This window comes from Mesoplodon densirostris, chromosome 5 (genome assembly GCF_025265405.1).
Source record: "Mesoplodon densirostris isolate mMesDen1 chromosome 5, mMesDen1 primary haplotype, whole genome shotgun sequence".
Taxonomy (NCBI): Eukaryota; Metazoa; Chordata; class Mammalia; order Artiodactyla; family Ziphiidae; genus Mesoplodon; species Mesoplodon densirostris.
Genome location: NC_082665.1, coordinates 114,233,146 through 114,250,506, shown reverse-complemented (window position 1 = coordinate 114,250,506; position 17,361 = coordinate 114,233,146). Strand labels below are relative to the sequence as shown.

General features: G+C 45.5%; 1 protein-coding gene across 6 annotated transcripts in view; it reads left to right on the top strand.

Annotated features, from left to right (window-relative positions):
* MB21D2 (Mab-21 domain containing 2) overlaps positions 1 to 17,361 on the top strand; it is a 105,598-nt gene that overhangs the window by 34,307 nt on the left and 53,930 nt on the right. For 3 of the 6 annotated variants that reach the window (XM_060099297.1, XM_060099296.1, XM_060099294.1), the window contains exon 2: positions 16,058 to 16,188. The exons of 2 other annotated variants lie outside the window; for them this stretch is intronic. The gene's annotated coding sequence lies outside the window, so the exon portion shown is untranslated. Of the gene's footprint in view, positions 1 to 16,057; positions 16,189 to 16,686; positions 16,704 to 17,361 lie in introns of those variants that run through there. One more of the 6 variants, XM_060099299.1, reaches the window with a different exon arrangement.

The window sequence follows — 17,361 nt, the reverse complement described above, 5'->3', positions numbered from 1 at the left end:
GAGCCCGCATGCCACAACTGCTGAAGTCTGCAAGCCTAGAGCCCATGCTCCGCAACAAGAGAAGCCACGCAATGAGAAGCCTGCGCACTGCAACAGAGTAGCCCCTGCTTGCCGCAACTAGGGAAAGCCCGCACGCAGCAACGAAAACCCAATGCAGCCAAAACTAAATAAAATAAGTAAATAAATTTATTTTAAAAAAAAGAGAAAGTGAAACTGATCAGTTGAGGGGGTTTGATGTGGGTGGTAAAGGAGAGGCAGAAATCTAAGGTGATGGCCAGGTTGCTCTCCTGGGCACAAGAATACATGGTGGAGGCATTCACAGCAAAGAAAGAGAGCAAAGGGGAGCAAGGTTTTGTGTGAGATAGAGAGGTTGGCATTGGTCCTATTGAGTTGGCAGTGCCTTGGGAATGTCCTAGTAATTGTATTGACATTCCATCTTTGCCATCAGATGTCCTAACACTCCAGGTAGTGAGCGTAGAATGTCAGAAGTATAGGGACTTCCAAGTTTGGCATGGATCCTCTGATTTTCCACATCAGGGAAGTGGAGTCCAGAGTGGTAGAACAACTTGCTGAGTGTCGGTCACACAGCTACTTACTGATTGATCTGGGCCTAGTATCTTAAGTCTCCAGCATCTGTGTAGAAGTATTTCCACTCTGACTGTAGCATCTGAAAAATGTATAGAAGTAAATAAATGCGTATAACCATGTAGTCCCTTGCTTGGGAAGAACTGCTGGCAGTAAAAATGTGGGCCATTGGGCTTCCCTGGTGGCGCAGTGGTTGAGAGTCCGCCTGCCGATGCAGGGGACGCGGGTTCGTGCCCCAGTCCGGGAGGATCCCACATGCCGCGGAGCAGCTGGGCCTGTGAGCTATGTCCACTGAGCCTGTGCGTCTGGAGCCTGTGCTCCGCAATGGGAGAGGCCAACACAGTGAGAGGCCTGCATACAGCAAAAAAAAAAAAAAAAAAAATGTGGGCCATAAATCCATGTGGGGACTATGCCCTGTTTGCATCTCATTTGCTTCCATCTGCCTTGACTTAACATGATTATGGCAACTTTGTTAGGCAAGTGGTTGCTTAACACAGTGGAAAGTCTTAATTACTCTTTAATGCTATGTGTGGTGGGAAAGTCAACTTTAATGTTTAATCATTTGGCTGTCTCTTATTTTAGTATTCCATTTGTGTACCCATAAAATATATAAATGGATTTTTTTTTACATTTCCCTTCTCATTCCAGATTTCAGTGACACAAAAATATTTTCTTTTTAAAGTATTATTGCTATATAAACACTGCGACTTTAATGAAAAATTAAAAATCCACCCATAGTCTTTCCATAATAACAACAACAAAAAATCAAGCTTTATGTTCTTTTACTTCTTTTCTCTCTACATCCATATGGTAATTCTAATTCATATTCAGTTTTCTGACTTTTTTCTTCCATCAGATATTTTACCATATTGTCCGTTTATCCATTCATTCATTCATTCATTCATTCATCCATCTCTTTGGCAAGCATCTGAGTATCTTCTAAATGCCGGGTCCTCTGCATGGTATTAGGGGATACAGCAGCATCAGTCCTCGCAAAGCTGACATTTGGAGAATAGGGGAATGGTTGGTGGGTAACATATTAATAAGTAACAAAACCTAATAGAAAAAAAAAACTTACAATTGAGTTACTAAACATGGTGCAGGCGGCTGTTTTCATGTTGTAGATGTAACATAACTACTTTCTTGTTGTTCAACATGGTATCAGTCAAGGTCTCAAGAGGAAACAGGTGGCACACCCAAATTAGGGAACACAGAGGAGCGTTTCCTAGAGGGAAATTTACAAAAGTGTGGTCAGCGTGTAGGAAACCCCCAGGGTGGTGCAGTACTCCAGGGCTGGGGACCATAAAGCACATATTTGCCTGAAGGGGCCATAGGAGGAGACATTTTAAATGTAAACATTTAAAAAGCGTCTTCCGGGCTTCCCTGGTGGCGCAGTGGTTAAGAGTCCGCCTGCCGATTCAGGGGGCGCAGGTTCGTACCCCTGTCCGGGAGGATCCCACGTGCCGCGGAGCGGCTAGGCCCGTGAGCCATGGCCGCTGAGCCTGCGCGTCTGGAGCCTGTGCTCCGCAATGGGAGAGGCCACAACAGTGAGAGGCCCACGTACCGCAAAATAAATAAATAAATAAATAAATAAATAAACAAAATAAAAAGCATCTTCCAGTATTGTGCCCAGTGCTGAAGAGAAGGGAAGGAATGTTCTAGGGGAGTCCTCTGCTTCCAGGGAGTGGAGCTCACAGAGCAGGACAGCAGATCAGAGAGCGGTAAGGGAGGGATAACAGGGGAGAGGCACTAAGAGCTGCTTGGTCTCTTCAGCTGTGAAATTGGCTGAATGGTGGGCGTGGGGGGATGGGAAGAGAAGGGAGGGAAGCCTGGGTTGACCTCAGTGGTTCCTTCAGGCAGAGCTTTTCAGATTGGGGCAATGGACGGGTTATAGATGAGGAGGGGGAATGGGCATGGAGGCCTCCTGGGACTGGTGACTTCTGGTCCTGGAAGCCTCTTCCCCTTAACCCCAGTATCATACTCACTCTCTTCTGTGTGCTATGACATGGTGAAGCTGGGAAGTATCCAGGGGCTCCTTGAGTTATTAAGTACTGTCATTCTAGAAATTCTCCCTGTGGTGTCTGAATTTACACCCTTGAGTGCTGGTAACCATTACTCAACTCTAATGTAATCATATCAATACAGTTACTTCCTGTACAGTGGCTTTCCATTGTCGAGATGGGGGGAGGCAGATGGTGCCAGGGGGAAGGGCTTCATTTTGCAGCGAAGCACATAAGCACTGCCCCCCACTCTTGGTGTATAGGACAGGGGTGGGGGGTTGCTTCTTTGGGGTTTGTGTCTTCTAAACTGGTGAATTTCATGCTTGGAGCTTTGCTGAGCATTGCCCGTTTGGGGATCTGTTTGGCTTGGGGAGCTAATCACTTAGGCTGAGCCTCAAGGAAAAGGCAATAGAGGTCAGGATCCAATGGCATGTTTAATAGCTGTGCCTGTGTGTGTGTGTGTGTGTGTGTGTGTGTGTGTGTGCACGCACGCGCGTACCTTTGTCTTTCTGAAAGAGGGAAACCTTGGCTGTGGCCTCTGTTTTCAAAGACATAGTGTGGGATCTTTAATGTTATCAAGTTATTTATTCGTCTATTGTTTTGTTCTCTTTGGCTCTTCTGAAGGAGGGAGAGGGGTTTGTCCAGACATGAGCCTGAAAAGAACCTGGAAACTGATTCTGTGTCTTCATTTCAGCCATCCCTTGACCCACGATTCTTTTCTCTCTATTGAAATGTTTGGCCCTAAAGTCAGAGCTTTGCCCTTTTGATCCAGAGGCCTCCACGGGTGGTGCAGAAGGTTAGCAGTGAGCTCCCCTTTACCTTGGGATACATTTTGGTTTTTTGGTCTCTCTTTATCTTTTTTTATTATTGCCTCAAATCCTTTTTGGAAACAGGTTGAGCAGTAAATGAGTAAATGTTCCTTTATGGAAATCTAAACAGCCAAAAAGCAAGACAAGCATTATTTCCATACTTCAGTATTATGAGACACAAACTTGGATCATGATTATAAGAAAGTGGGTGAAATGTCTGGGATATGTCACAAGATTAGGTCAGCTCTTTGTTTTTCTTTATATCTCAGTACCTTGTGATGTCTCTGTTTAGTACCCAAAGGTATTTCTAGTTACTAAAATGCCTTTTGAACCATCCAATAGAGTCTAACTGATTGCTCTCCCCGTAGAGCTTTGCCCCCATCATGTCACTCCTCTACTTGAAACCTTCCATGGTTCCCATTATCATGAAATTGAAAGTCATCCCTGTCAACGTGTCTTTAGGGACCTCCTGGCCTCTGCCCACTCCCCCAACCTCATCTCATGCCTCTAGCCTCTTCGTGCTCTCCACTCTGGGTTCCTTCAAGGTCCTTTAACCTGGCTCACTTCCTCTTGACTTCAGACCTTGGAACATGCTCTCTCTGCTCTCTCTCTCTCTCTCTCTCTCTCTCTCTCTCTCTCTCTCTCTCTCTCTCTCTCTCTCTCCCCCCTATTCTTCAAGTCTTTCCCTAACCCCATAGATAAGGCTAGATTTTTCGGTTCTATTCCCACATCTGTACCTGTACTTGTCAGCTCTTCTCCATAGAAGATGCTCCCCATGAGGACAGGTTTTGTGTTGTTCTTGGCACCATTGTATGCCTAGCTTCCTTCACAGTGTCTTTTTTTTTTTTTTTGCTGTACGCGGGCTTCTCACTGTTGTGGCCTCTCCCGTTGCGGAGCACAGGCTCCGGACGCGCGGGCTCAGTGGCCATGGCTCACGGGCCCAGCCACTCCGCGGCATGTGGGATCCTCCCGGACTGGGGCACGAACCCGTGTCCCCTGCGTCGGCAGGCGGACTCTCAACCACTGTGCCACCAGGGAAGCCCCACAGTGTCTTTTTGTTGAGAAAAAGGAAGCATGTTTTACAGTAGTCAGGTTTTTTCTGACATTATTAATCCATGTTTAGTAGGTCCCATCACCTCCTAGAGAACGATAATTTTTAATAAGTTAGTACCCTTCCTTTTCCAAAGAACCTGGATACCTTCAATCTGCAAATAGCTGTAACTTTCCATGCTGGGGGACTGTCAGCCTGGGTGGCATGGGCAGAAGGTGGATTGTGTATAGAAGTGACTGACTCCTGAGCGTGCTCACCTTCCCTGTGAATTAAACCTTTATAATTGGAAATTCTTCTTTGTATAATATCCACCGGTGGCCTCATAATAACCTCTGAAAGTTCTTTATCCACATCTTACCACTAAGAGATGCTCCTGGTAACTGAGTAGTGTCTGCTTGAGAAGTCACATTGGATATTTGCTCTGGGGATGGAGATGACCAATTAGGCCACATTGATTAGAAAGAGAGCAGTATGGAGTTATAGAAGGAGACCATTCTGTTTGGAAGTTATATATATATATATATATATATATATATATATATTAATATAAACATTGAAGAGGTACATTTTTTTTTTAATGTTGAGCCTTCTTTTAATTTATTTATTTTTATTTTTGGCTATGTTGGGTCTTCGTTTCTGTGCGAGGGCTTTCTCTAGTTGTGGCAAGCGGGGGCCACTCTTCATCGCGGTGCACGGGCCTCTCACTGTCGCGGCCTCTCGTTGTGGAGCACAGGCTCCAGATGCGCAGGCTCAGTCGTTGTGGCTCACGGGCCTAGTTGCTCTGTGGCATGTGGGATCTTCCCAGACCAGGGCTCGAACCCGTGTCCCCTGCATTAGCAGGCAGATTGTCAACCACTGCGCCACCAGGGAAGCCCTGGAAGTAATATATTTTAACCTAAACAAGGCGTGTGATGAGAAGCTATCCCTGGACCTGCCTGTTTCAATGTGGGTTTTGTATTTTTAAATATAAGGGTAACATGGTCAAAACACCCAACTGATCTAGGGCACTCACTCATTGCCATCACTATGCTGTAAATGTTCTGGTTTATTTACCCATTTTACAGATAAGAAGCTGAGAGTCAGAGGATGTCATTTCTCAGGGAGACTCAGTTGGGGGGATGGAGTTTGAGGTTCAGATCCAGGTTTCCTGACTCATGTTGGGGAAATCCTCTCTGGACACTTGAGAATAAAGGGCAGCCCTGATTGCATGGTTTGGGGATCATTGTGTGCCTGAGCAGTTCTAGGCCAAGATCATCAGATTTGGTTGTATGAATGTATTTCATGATGGCTGTTAACTGGTCTCCTCCAGAAAGTCATTCTGACAAATCTCAGGCCCTTGTTCCACTTGAGCATCATCCATCCAAGTACTATTGCTGTACAATTTATTTTCCTCTGGGAATTGCTTTGCATGCCTCTAATAGAACATGAGTGCTGCAGCCGCCCTGTTTCTTGCTGTTCAGTTCCCTTTCCTTGCTTAGTTCGGCAGTTGTAGACTGTGCTGGTGGCTTCCCAGAGAGCCGTGGTCTTTTCCATTATTCATGATGTTAGTGGCAGGTCGCTTGCTTTGGCCTGTGCAGGCTGGAATAGATCCATTGATGGCAGGGGGTGCAGCTACTGCTCTTTCCTGTGGAACTGGCCATCACCCCAAGTGCAAGCCAAGGTCTAGGGCTATTGGGGTGGGGTTTGCAGAATGAAGCATCTCATCTGGGTAATTGACAGCCTTCACTCTCCCTTGGCACAGCCAGGAAAGCCAACTGTGATTAGAGTCTGGGCAGTGTAAGTCACGTACTATGTTGTGCTTGGGGTTTATTCTAGTGATGTGGGAAACGGGATTTGAGCATCAGACCTCAGCTGGAGCCAGCTTTCGGATTCTGGATCTCTTCCTTCACTGTGTCTTGTCTCCTTCACCACCCAATCCAGCCACATTATTTTTCCTCCTCTTATCCCATTACTAGATCCAGTACATTTATTTTAACAGCTAGTCTGTGGCCTACTTACTCAGTTAGTGTTTTATTAGATGGACACATTTTCAGTTAGTAACATAGTCCCCAAACTCTCTGTTTCATTGCCTCTGTCATTTCCCACTGTGCTTTCTGTGGTAGTTTGCTTAGCTATCCACTAATACCAGTCTGCTGGGTTACCTTCAGTTTTTAATGATTATATGATGTAGTGAATAGCATGGAAGTGTTGCCCTCACAGAATCCCAGGGATGTTCTTCCTAGGATTATTCTCTCCTAAGAAAGAAAGAATTCTTCCTTCCCTCAACATAGCTCAGTCCAATCTTTCATTTTAAAGACCAGAACGTGAGGCCCTGATGTGTTTTAAAATGTTGCCTGTATGACTTGCCCTACTTTATCTACCTCCAAGATGATGTCTTTCTCTGCTACTGATGCCTGATTGGCTAGGAATGGAAGAAAGCAAGGGCCAGCGATACCCCTTTCTCCATTAACTGGCAGTTAGGAATTTCAGCAGTAGCAAAGTGTCAGAAAACTCAACATAAAGTTGCTTAAGCAAAATGTGAATTTATTGACATGCATCACTGACAAGTCCAGGGGTAGGTTGGCTCTACCTGCCTCTTCTGTTTCAAGTTCATGGGGGGAACCTCTGCCTTATTTATGTCTCATTGGCTCTGAGTAAATCAGTTACCCACTCCTGAAGCAATCACTGTCATCAGAGGGATAGATAGGGGGTGGGATTACCCCTGGAGCAACGGAAGGTGAATCCCTTCCTTTTATGTGGACTGAGAGTGGAGAAGGGGTGGTTCCTCAAATGAAAATCTTGTTCCTGGGCTATGGGGAGGATGGACGCAGACAGTGATGGTCCACCATAAACATGCACCCAACCCTTCTAACTTCTGGATTTGGCTGCCCTAGCGAGGATGGGGTAAGAAGTGGAGGACCACCAAGATGCATGAAGGTCACAGAATCAGAGTTGTTCGAGCTGGAAGGGCTTTTATAGGTCTCTGTTTTAGGTACTGGTTGCTGCATGAAAAACTACCCTAAAACCTAGTAGCTTGAAGTAAGGACTTTTGTATTAGACGACTCTGTGAGACAGGAATTCAGACTATACATAGGGGATGGCTTGTAATTGCTCAATGGTTTCTGTACCTCAGTTGAGAGCTGGCCAGACACCTCTCTGCCTTGCTCCTACCAACCTCTCCCCCACCTCTAGTCTTTCTTTGTGACTAGTTTGGCTTATGTCATAGCATGACAGACTCCATGTAAGTCAGGCTTCTTATGTGGAAGATGAAGGTTCCCAGAGAGAATGCTCCAAGAAGCTGAAAGTGGAAGGTGCTAGCTTCCTAAGGCCTGGGCCTGAAAGCCTGCAAAGCATTCTTCCATGGTATTCTGTTGATCAAGTGGTGGCAGAGTCAGCCTAGATTCCAGGAGAGAGGTCCTCTTCCATTCATAGATAAAATAAAACACCTGGGGCTTCCCTGGTGGCGCAGTGGTTGAGAGTCTGCCTGCCGATGCAGGGGACACGGGTTCGTGCCCCGGTCCGGTAGGATCCCACATGCCGCGGAGCGGCTGGGCCCGTGAGCCATGGCCGCTGGGCCTGTGCGTCCGGAGCCTGTGCTCCGCAACGGGAGAGGCCACAACAGTGAGAGGCCCGCATACCGCAAATAAATAAATAAATAAATAAATAAAACACGTGAAGCCCTACAGGAAGCAGTGATTAACCTCATTTCTCAAGAGCCCTCTTTCCAGAAATAACATGGAAACAAACAACAACCTGGACCAAGTCCACACCCTCTCCAGCCAGAATGCCTGCCCTCACCACATTTTGCTGCCTCTCCTTGTGCCATCTGTGAGCCATGGGGCCCAGAGAGGGGGAAGCCAGGGCATAGGGTTTCCTCTCTGCAAATAAGATGCTGACAAAATGCCGCTTGGTGGTCTGGGGAGCCACTTTACATCAGCCTTAGGCCGCTTGGCTCTGCTGGGACTCCTTCCTTAGCCAAGAGCAGGAGCCATGAGCCCCTGAGCCCGTTTGAATTGTGCTGCAGAGGATTCCTTGTTGCATTTTTCCTCCCTGCAAGGGTTGTGGGCGTCGGGTGTGAGGGACTGAGGGTTCCACAGCTTGGCTTATCTGAGCTGCCTTTTCCTCCTTTCACCCCAGCGCTGCTCCCGCTAATTAGCGAGGCACTGACATTCCTGTTTGAGTTAGTCACTTCATAACCTAATATTTCAGTCGTTTCTGGGTTTATCGTCTCCCTGCAACCCCTGGCTTCACACCATCTTGTGTGTACGCGCTCGGGAGAGGAGATGAGGGGGAAGGGGAATGGGTTTCTCCAATCCCTTTGTGTTCTCCCTTCTCTTACGGGAGGAGGGAAAATTTACAACCTTTCTGCACACAGGGTGAGACATCTATTTCTAGGTATGTGGGGCTGGATGAGAAAGATGGTCAGAAAACATAGTTGTGCTTAGTATTTCAGCAATTTCCCAGGAAACCAGTGGGCTCCTCTAAAGATGAGAACCATCTTCTCTCCTTCTGAATGATCTCATACCTAGTATGAGGACAGATTGTTTTTTATATCCTTATGTTTCATGCGATCACCTAAGTGCCTCAAAAGCAGGTGCTGCCTTCATGGAAATGCAAGACAATTAAGTTAGTTCAGAATTCATTTACAACCTGGGGCACCTGGAAAAGAATACATAACAATTCAGGATGATATGAGCATGTGTGTGTGTGCGTGTGTATATGTGCACACGCGCATGTATGCTGAGATGCACTGTGTCTTTAACATTATAGATTAGGCAAAAATAAATCCCTGAAACACACATACTGGGCGATGGGATAGGATGAGGTAAGGAGATTAATTAAATGTAAACTTCATTTATTTCCTTGCATTAATTCCCTTTTTAATCAGAGAGACGTCTTCAAACCAGAAGGTGAGATCTAATTGATGTTCTTTTTGTTTTTCTAATCCTCATAAAGCGACACCACCAGTAGTATTCTCAGTTCTTTCAGGAAGAACGTGATTCTGGTTTATGCTTGTATGTTGCAGCTTTAGTCTGTTTAAATTTAAATTTTGCAGTTACTTTCTTAACTTGAGCATTTGGGAGAAATTCTGAGCCCTGGAAATGAACAATTAGCTTAATAGAGTGATACTTAAGGAAAAGTCCATGAGCACAAGGGTCAATGACTCTGTTCTCAGTTTCTGATGAGTTGATTTCCTCATTACCATTGGTATCAGCAACTTCAAGCAACCTCCCTTGCTTTTTAAAGGAGGCAAATATAGTCATATATTGGACACAGAAGTCATATCTTGAACATAGGAGCATGGCATGGGTGGCAGATCAGGGAAGGGGTTAGAGGGGTCTGCTGGACCAGATCTGCTCCCTGAGCTCTATCGCAGCTACATGCATCCCACATCTTCAATTCCTACTTTACCCTCAAGTCGTTTCTTAAGACACCCACATTCAGAATGTGGAGATGTAGTTATTTTGATGGTATGCATGAAATCCCTCTCACTTATAAGATGGAGGAAAGCAGAACTTGCTCTTTTTGCTCTTCCAGTAGACTCTTCGTGTAAGTTGAGTAGTTTCCGTTTACTCCTGCTGAACCATCCTAGGAGTCTTTTTACATGCTTCAAAAGTCAAATACGTGCTTCCCTGGTGGCGCAGTGGTTGAGAGTCCACCTGCCGATGCAGGGGACACGGGTTCGTGCCCTGGTCTGGGAGGATCCCACATGCCGCAGAGTGGCTAGGCCCATGAGCCATGGCCGCTGAGCCTGCGTGTCCGGAGCCTGCGCTCTGCAGTGGGAGAGGCCACAACAGTGAGAGGCCCGCGTACTGCAAAAAAAAAAAAAAAAAAAAAAAAAAAAGGTCAAATACACAGAGCTATGAAGGCAGGAGCACTCTGGGGTCAGGAGACTGAGGTCTAACCTTGGGGGAGCCTCCAACTTGCAGTTCACCTAACCCCTGGGCTACCTCTTAACCTCATAGATGCTACTCGGCTCCCATGGTTGTTATAGGAATAAAACCCAGTGACACGTGAGAGTGCTCTGGAAGTGGGGAAGCTCTCTACACCAGAGCTTGTATAATTATGTTCTGAGAATGCTCACAGCTGTCATGTGTGACACACTGACATCTTCTTATTCTCCTCCACTATTGAGAAGCAGCTGTTAGTTTCATTTCTGCTTCTCCCATCTCCATATGCCAGAGTGAGGAGAAATGAATGGATTAAAAATCTGGTGGGGGAAACCATCTGATGCGTCTAGCTTTTCATCCATGAGTATTTTAAGTGTTGACATCCCCATTAGAACTACAAGGTGGATATGTATATGTATGGCTGAGTCGCTTTGCTGTGCACCTGAAACTATCACAACATTGTTAATTGGCTGTACTCCAATATAAAAGAAAAAGTTAAAAAAAATAAAACGCTGAAAAAGAAAAAAAAAAAAAAAAAGAACTTCAAGGTGGTATATAACCAGCCATGGGTGAAGGAATCTAGCACTCCAGTTACTCTAAAATGAAACAATAAACATGACATAATGTTCTGGGTGTGAGGGGGGATAATTGAATAGGACTCTTAAAAATTGGAGTCAGGGTTGTCCAAGCACTTGTGAGGTTTCCTAGACTATTTCCTGTACAGGTTAAGATGCTTCCCCATAGCTCTTATTTTTTGTCCCTTCTTAGGCCCTAATCTACCCATATCTGGAGGAGTTAGTCCTCGGCCTTTGTACTGGGCTGTCATGTCTAGAAAGCACTTCCTTATCTGGTTCACCTGGAGAACACCTACTTTTTAAAGATCTAGTGCAGATGTAACCTTTGCAAAAAGTCTTCCCTGCCACCCACTGTCACAGATGACCTTCTACTCTTTTGCTTACCACTGTGTTTATAAATGCCTCTGTTACAGCACCCATCACTGATGTAAAGGCATCTGTCAAGTTACGGTAGAAGGTGGATGGTGAGTTCTCTGAGGGCAGGAATCATGTCTCCTTTTTCCTGTGTCCTCAGGGCTTAGCAGAATTTTTGTCACATGTTAAGCACTCAGTGAATGAGTTTTAAAAAACCCAACTAGGGCTTCCCTGGTGGTGCAGTGGTTGAGAGTCCGACTGCCGATGCAGGGGACACGGGTTCGTGCCCCGGTCTGGGAAGATCCCACATGCAGCGGAGCGGCTGGGCCCGTGAGCTATGGCCGCTGAGACTGCGCGTCCGGAGCCTGCACTCTGCAATGGGAGAGACCACAGCAGTGAGAGGCCCGCATACCGCAAAAAAAAAAAAAAAAAAAAAGAGGCTTCCCTGGTGGCGCAGTGGTTAAGAGTCCGCCTGCCGATGCAGGGGAAACGGGTTCGTGCCCCGGTCTGGGAAGATCCCACATGCCGCGGAGCGGCTGGGCCCGTGAGCCATGGCCGCTGGGCCTGTGCGTCCGGAGCCTGTGCTGCTCAACGGGAGAGGCCACAACAGTGAGAGGCTCACATACCGCAAAAAAAAAAAAAAAAGAAAAAAAAGAAAAAACCCAACTAAACCAGTTTCCTGCCATTCCTTCTGATTCAAAAATTAATGTTACTACTCCATCAAAATTCCCACTTGGAAAACAACTTTCAGTTCCTGAGACATAGATAGAATGTCACCGGGTTCAGGGATTGCTGCGTTTATCAATTCTGAAGGGCTGCAGTAACACATTGTCACAAATTGGGTGGCTTCAAACCAATTTATTCCCTCACAACTCTGGAGGCTAGAATTCTGACATCAAGGAGCTGGCAGGGCCGTGCTCCCTCTGAAGGCCCTAAGGAAAAATCTTTTCCTTGCCTCTTCCTAGCTTCTGGTGGTCGCTGGCCATCCTTAGCATTCCTTGTCTTGCGGCTGCATGATTTCAGTGTGTGCCTCCATCTTAACATGCCATCTTGTCTGTGTGTGTCTGTGTCCAGCTTTCCCTCTGGTCATTGGATTTAGGGCCCACCCTAATTCATAAGGACCTCCTCTTCACTTGATTACATCTGCAATGACCCTATTTCCAAATAAGGGCACGCTCATAGATAAGGGAGTTGGGGGGGTTAGGACCTGATCTTTTTTGCAGGACACAGTTCATCCCAAATTGCACTTTGACCTCTTATGGAATCACGACTCCTTAACTCCTCAGCCTCTTTTCTCAATGGTTGTCCAGCCCCTGCTTCAGTGCCTCTAGCCCTGGGGAGTGACTCTTGCAGAGGCAAATTTTCTATATTTGGGTGGCAGCCTTTGGGGAATTTCTTTCTTTAATGGGGGCCCATTCTCCCTCCCGCCATCTCCATCATTCAGCAATGAGGGTGAACATGGAGTAATAAGCGTCCTCCTCTCGAGGGAGGAGGGAGGGCTTTCAGGCTTTGAAGATGGTGCTCCTGGCTTCCAAGGCTTCTCCTCTTTAAATCTTCCCAGTTTCTTCAAGTCTTCGTCCAGGTATAGTTTCATCACCAAGCTTCCTCCACACTAATGGAACTTCCTATTTGTCGGTGCGTTGGGTGAAATGAAATGAGAATCTTCCAGGTGTAGTGTGGGCACAAATCAAAGCAGACACATCTACTTCCAGAGAATCCAGTTCTGTTCATGCAGCTGCAGTCACACAATCTTAGTGGTCAACACACACCCTTGAAACATTTGAATTATTCTCCGTTGCATGTGGTGCTGCTAAGCTCCGTTCTTCTCATTTAGCATTTTGGCCCCTAGAGCAGGGCCTGGCCCTAGGGTGATTATACTTTTCTCTGCTACACTTGGCCTGTGGCCCCAGCCTATGGAAACAACTGTTATCACAGAGTTGTCATTGCACATTGGATGATAATGTCGGATGATAATGGACTGTGATGGGGGAGGGTGATAGGAGGGGCTGTCACTAGAAATGGGTCTTTGTTAGAGGTCATGGTACTGCTTCTCTGTCCCCAGACAGCTAATCAGAACAGAGCCCAGATATTATTTGGGGCTGTAAGGAGCTTTTCACTGCTTCTCTGATTTGCTACTGAGGTGGCAGACACCTTTCATACCATTAGGTGGGAGGTCTCCTCCCATACTTGGGTGCTATTTGAATGCAAGTAGACTCTGGTGGCCTCAACCCTTTCTATTTGAATGAATTTACACAGATGAATAAATGAGTGCCTTAGGTGGTCAGAGCCAGAAGGAGCTTGGAGGTGATAACCTGAGGGCAGTATAGGGTTTGGATTAAGAACATGAGACTGGGAATCAGGCAGATTCGAAGTCCTGGCTCAGTTAGCAGATATTTGATCCTGTCCAAAATGCTCATAAGACATTTGGTTCATAAAACATTTGGTCCATGCCAAAAGGGTTTTGATATTCGGTCATATTTGGTCCTGTCTAAAATGTCCACGGAGATGGAGACAGTTGATCCACACCCAAAGGTTCTTGATATTTGGTCCTGTCTGAAACCATTTGGCATGGAACAAATATGTTCATGGACGTTTTGGATAGGACCAGCTTTTAAGGACCCTTTGGCGTGGACCTAATGTCTTATGGATGTTTTGGACAGGACCAAATGTCCAGCGAGGCCCGGCTCTCCCTTTTGCCTGTGCGTTTGCAAAAATTATTTTGTTAAATGGGGTTAATAATAGTATCAACTCAGAGGGTTGTTACCATTCAATGAACTAATAGTATCCATTTAATTCTCAGTCAGATGCAGTCAGGAAGGGAAGCTGAGGCCCAAGGAAGCCTAATGATTTGCCCAAGGTCACTTGGTGTGCGCTGCCCCAAAGCAGGAACGAAGTTTCACCTTTTGGTTTTTCGTTTAAGGCACTTTCCTCTAAACCACTCCGGCGCTTCAGAAATCATCAGCTTACGTTATTTATTTACCCATCTGCTTTCGTTTACAGAATAAAGGAAGAGAAATAAAATTGATATCTAAAACCTTCCTCACTAGAACATCAATTGTATCCCTCTGAGTGTCTGTGGATTTATTTCAGGTGTGTTTAGATTACTTGTGGGAAATGGCTGCCTTCTGAGTCAGGGACATAAGTGAAGAAGTTGCCGTAGACGTTGGTAATGTCGCCTGATTGTCCTGAGTGGCTCTAGCAGTGCTGGTTCCTGGGGCGGGCAGGCAGACAGAGCCCAGAGGCTGTCTGTGCCCACTCAGCAGCTGCCTGCATCCTGAGGCCACGTTCTCTCCATTTAATATGCAGTGTGGACTGTATTTTCTCTCAGTTTCCTGTGAATCGGAGAGGTACATTGTGCCAGCTTTCCTAAATTGCCACAATCAATATTCTACTGCCTTTATTTTTTAGGCATGCTAATGACTTTTCTCCTGTTCAGATTTACTTGTTGCCCAAATCAGTCTTTGCAGCGTTAAAAAATATATAAATAAAATCACTAGAAAAGAAAAAAATAAAAAGCCCTTTGCATCCCCTTGAGTTTCTGCCCAGTTTTGTGGCGTGAACCTGAAATGGGGGTGGAAACCAGGGCAGGAGAGGCCCTGGCTGGCCTTTCTGGGCTGGCCAAGGCAGTGTGAAGAGCGAGGCAGCGCTTTGGCTCAGGGAAACACTTGGCCTCGTGAACAACAGCTTGAGGGCCTGTGCTACATTCGGTGGCTTCAAGCATCATTCTCTCCCCTACCCTCCCCGCCTCCCCAGCTGAATTGCTTTTTAACAGGGTCTGTGTGAGATTGGGGCTACCAGAGTGGCCTCCTGAGATTGGGTGGTAGCCTTCCAGCTCTATTTATACAGAATTATGCGTATACACTGTTCCAGACATTTTGGGTTTCCGTGTACGGTATCTCTGCTTTAGTTTTCTTTAACCATCTTGCATTTAGGACAGGGAACCCCTCACTGGTGTGACACTGCTTGCTCCACCTGTAATGTCTACTCTGACACCTGCTCATGTCAGCATCTGTTTTTTTTTTCCTGAATACCGTGCATCATTTCAGGATGAGGGCAAATGATGTTTTCTTCATGAAGCCTCTGATTTCTGTGTTTATTCATTGTTTTCAATAAACATTTCATTGGGTGTCTAATACACGCTTGGTGCTGTGGATGAAACTCTGAGGAAAACGGACAGAGATCACTGCCCATGGCCCTTCCATCCTACGCAGGGGAGAGAGAGAAAAAATGTGTGCATAGGGTGTCAGATGGTGGAGCAGGGATGGGGTTGTCCTTCATCAAATGGTCCAGGAGAGAGGACCTCACTGGGAAGGTGATATTTGAGTTGGGATATGAAGATGGAAATTCTGCCTTCTTCTCTGACCAACCTTCAGGCACTCTCTTAGCTCTGTTGTGGGCAAGGAATCCTTTTGGGGGTGGGGGGAGGAGGGAGAAAGAAAGAAACACGAGAGAGCATGTGCATGTGTCCGTGTGTGCACACACTTGCCACGCTGTCTAGCATTTTGTCTCATGGTGGTTAATAAGTGACTTTCTAGTAAAAATTGATAGCCAGGCTTGTTTTACTGCTGTTCCCAGTGAGGTGCAGTGAGACCTATTCTGTATTGTACAGTATTGTTCAGCGAGGGTCCATGGTCTTTGGTGGTGGGGCTGCCATTGCTGTGTGAGCCCACTACCCAAGAGCCCCTTCCAAAGCCTTAGTTTTCTCAAGCTTAAAATAATGGAGTTGAATAACTGACTTTTTAAGAGCTCTCCTAGATCCATCGTCCATCCATTTTGTGTTATGAAATCCTGGTTCAAGTGTCATCCTGTGTAGGATCCTTTGCGGATGAGTCCAGCTCACAAATTTCTCCGCTCCCTATGCTGTGGTCTGTATCCTGTAAGTAGCATCTGGTGTATCGTCTTCAGCCCTGCGTGTCCTGAGAGCGTGTCTTCTCCAACTAGATTGTGAGTACTTACAAGATAGGTCCAGGAACATATCTTGTCCCATTTATAACCTGCAATAGATGATACTAAATTGAGGGTTAGCTGATTCATAACTTTATCCATTGATCTCCATTATTTATTGAGTGCCTGGAAAATCTGTCAGGCTCTGTGTTAGATCCTGTAAATACTCCTCCTTGAGTCCACTGGAAGTTCACAACATATGAGATGAATAATATTATTGTAAAGCACTTGGTTGTTTTCACAGTGCTTTCACGTCTCTTTTACCCTCTTGGTCTTTAGACATCCCTCTGATCGAGGCAGAACTTATAATATGATGTTATATTTTGTGCCCTTTAATTACAGAAGTGTAATAATATGACTTGGAAAAAAATAGAAAGAGGACAAGCAATTTAAATGGTGCTGGTGACTTGGAGTCTGGAGTCCCACCAGGAGGCAGTGTCCTCAGGGGCAGGAGATGGCAGATGGAGACAGAAGTGTGCGCTCTCCTTTGGCCTCAGGTCCCGTGTGCTCTCATGGTATATGCATTAAGACATGTTGACCCTACCATCTGGGTGAGTGTAGGGATATCCAGGGCTGCTTTTTTTTTTTTCAGTTTTAATATTTTTAATTATTTTTTTAGTTTTTCTTTTAGTTTTAATATTTTTTAAATTGAAGTATAGTTGATTTAAAATATTGTGTTAATTTCTGCTATACAACAAAGTGATTTAGTTATACATAATATATATATATATTCTTTTTAAAATATTCTTGTCCATTATGGTTTATCATAGGATATTGAATATAGGTCTCTGTACTATACAGTAGGACCTTGTTATTTATCCATTCTGTATATAAAAGTTTGCATCTGCTAATCCCAACCTCCCACTCCATCCCTCCCCCAACCCCCTCTGCCTCTGTGAGTCTGTTTCTGTTTCATAGATAGGTTCATTTGTGTCATATTTTAGATTCTACATATAAGTGATATCACATGGCAGTTGTCTTTCTCTTTCTGACTTACTTCACATAGTATGATAATCTTTAGTTGCATCCATGTTGCTGGAAATGGTATTATTTTGTTCCTTTTTATGGCTGAGTAGTATTCCATTATATACACCACATCTTTGTTTTCCATCTGTCGATGGACATTTAGGTTGTTTCCATGTCTTGGCTATTGTGAATAGCGCTGCTGTGAAC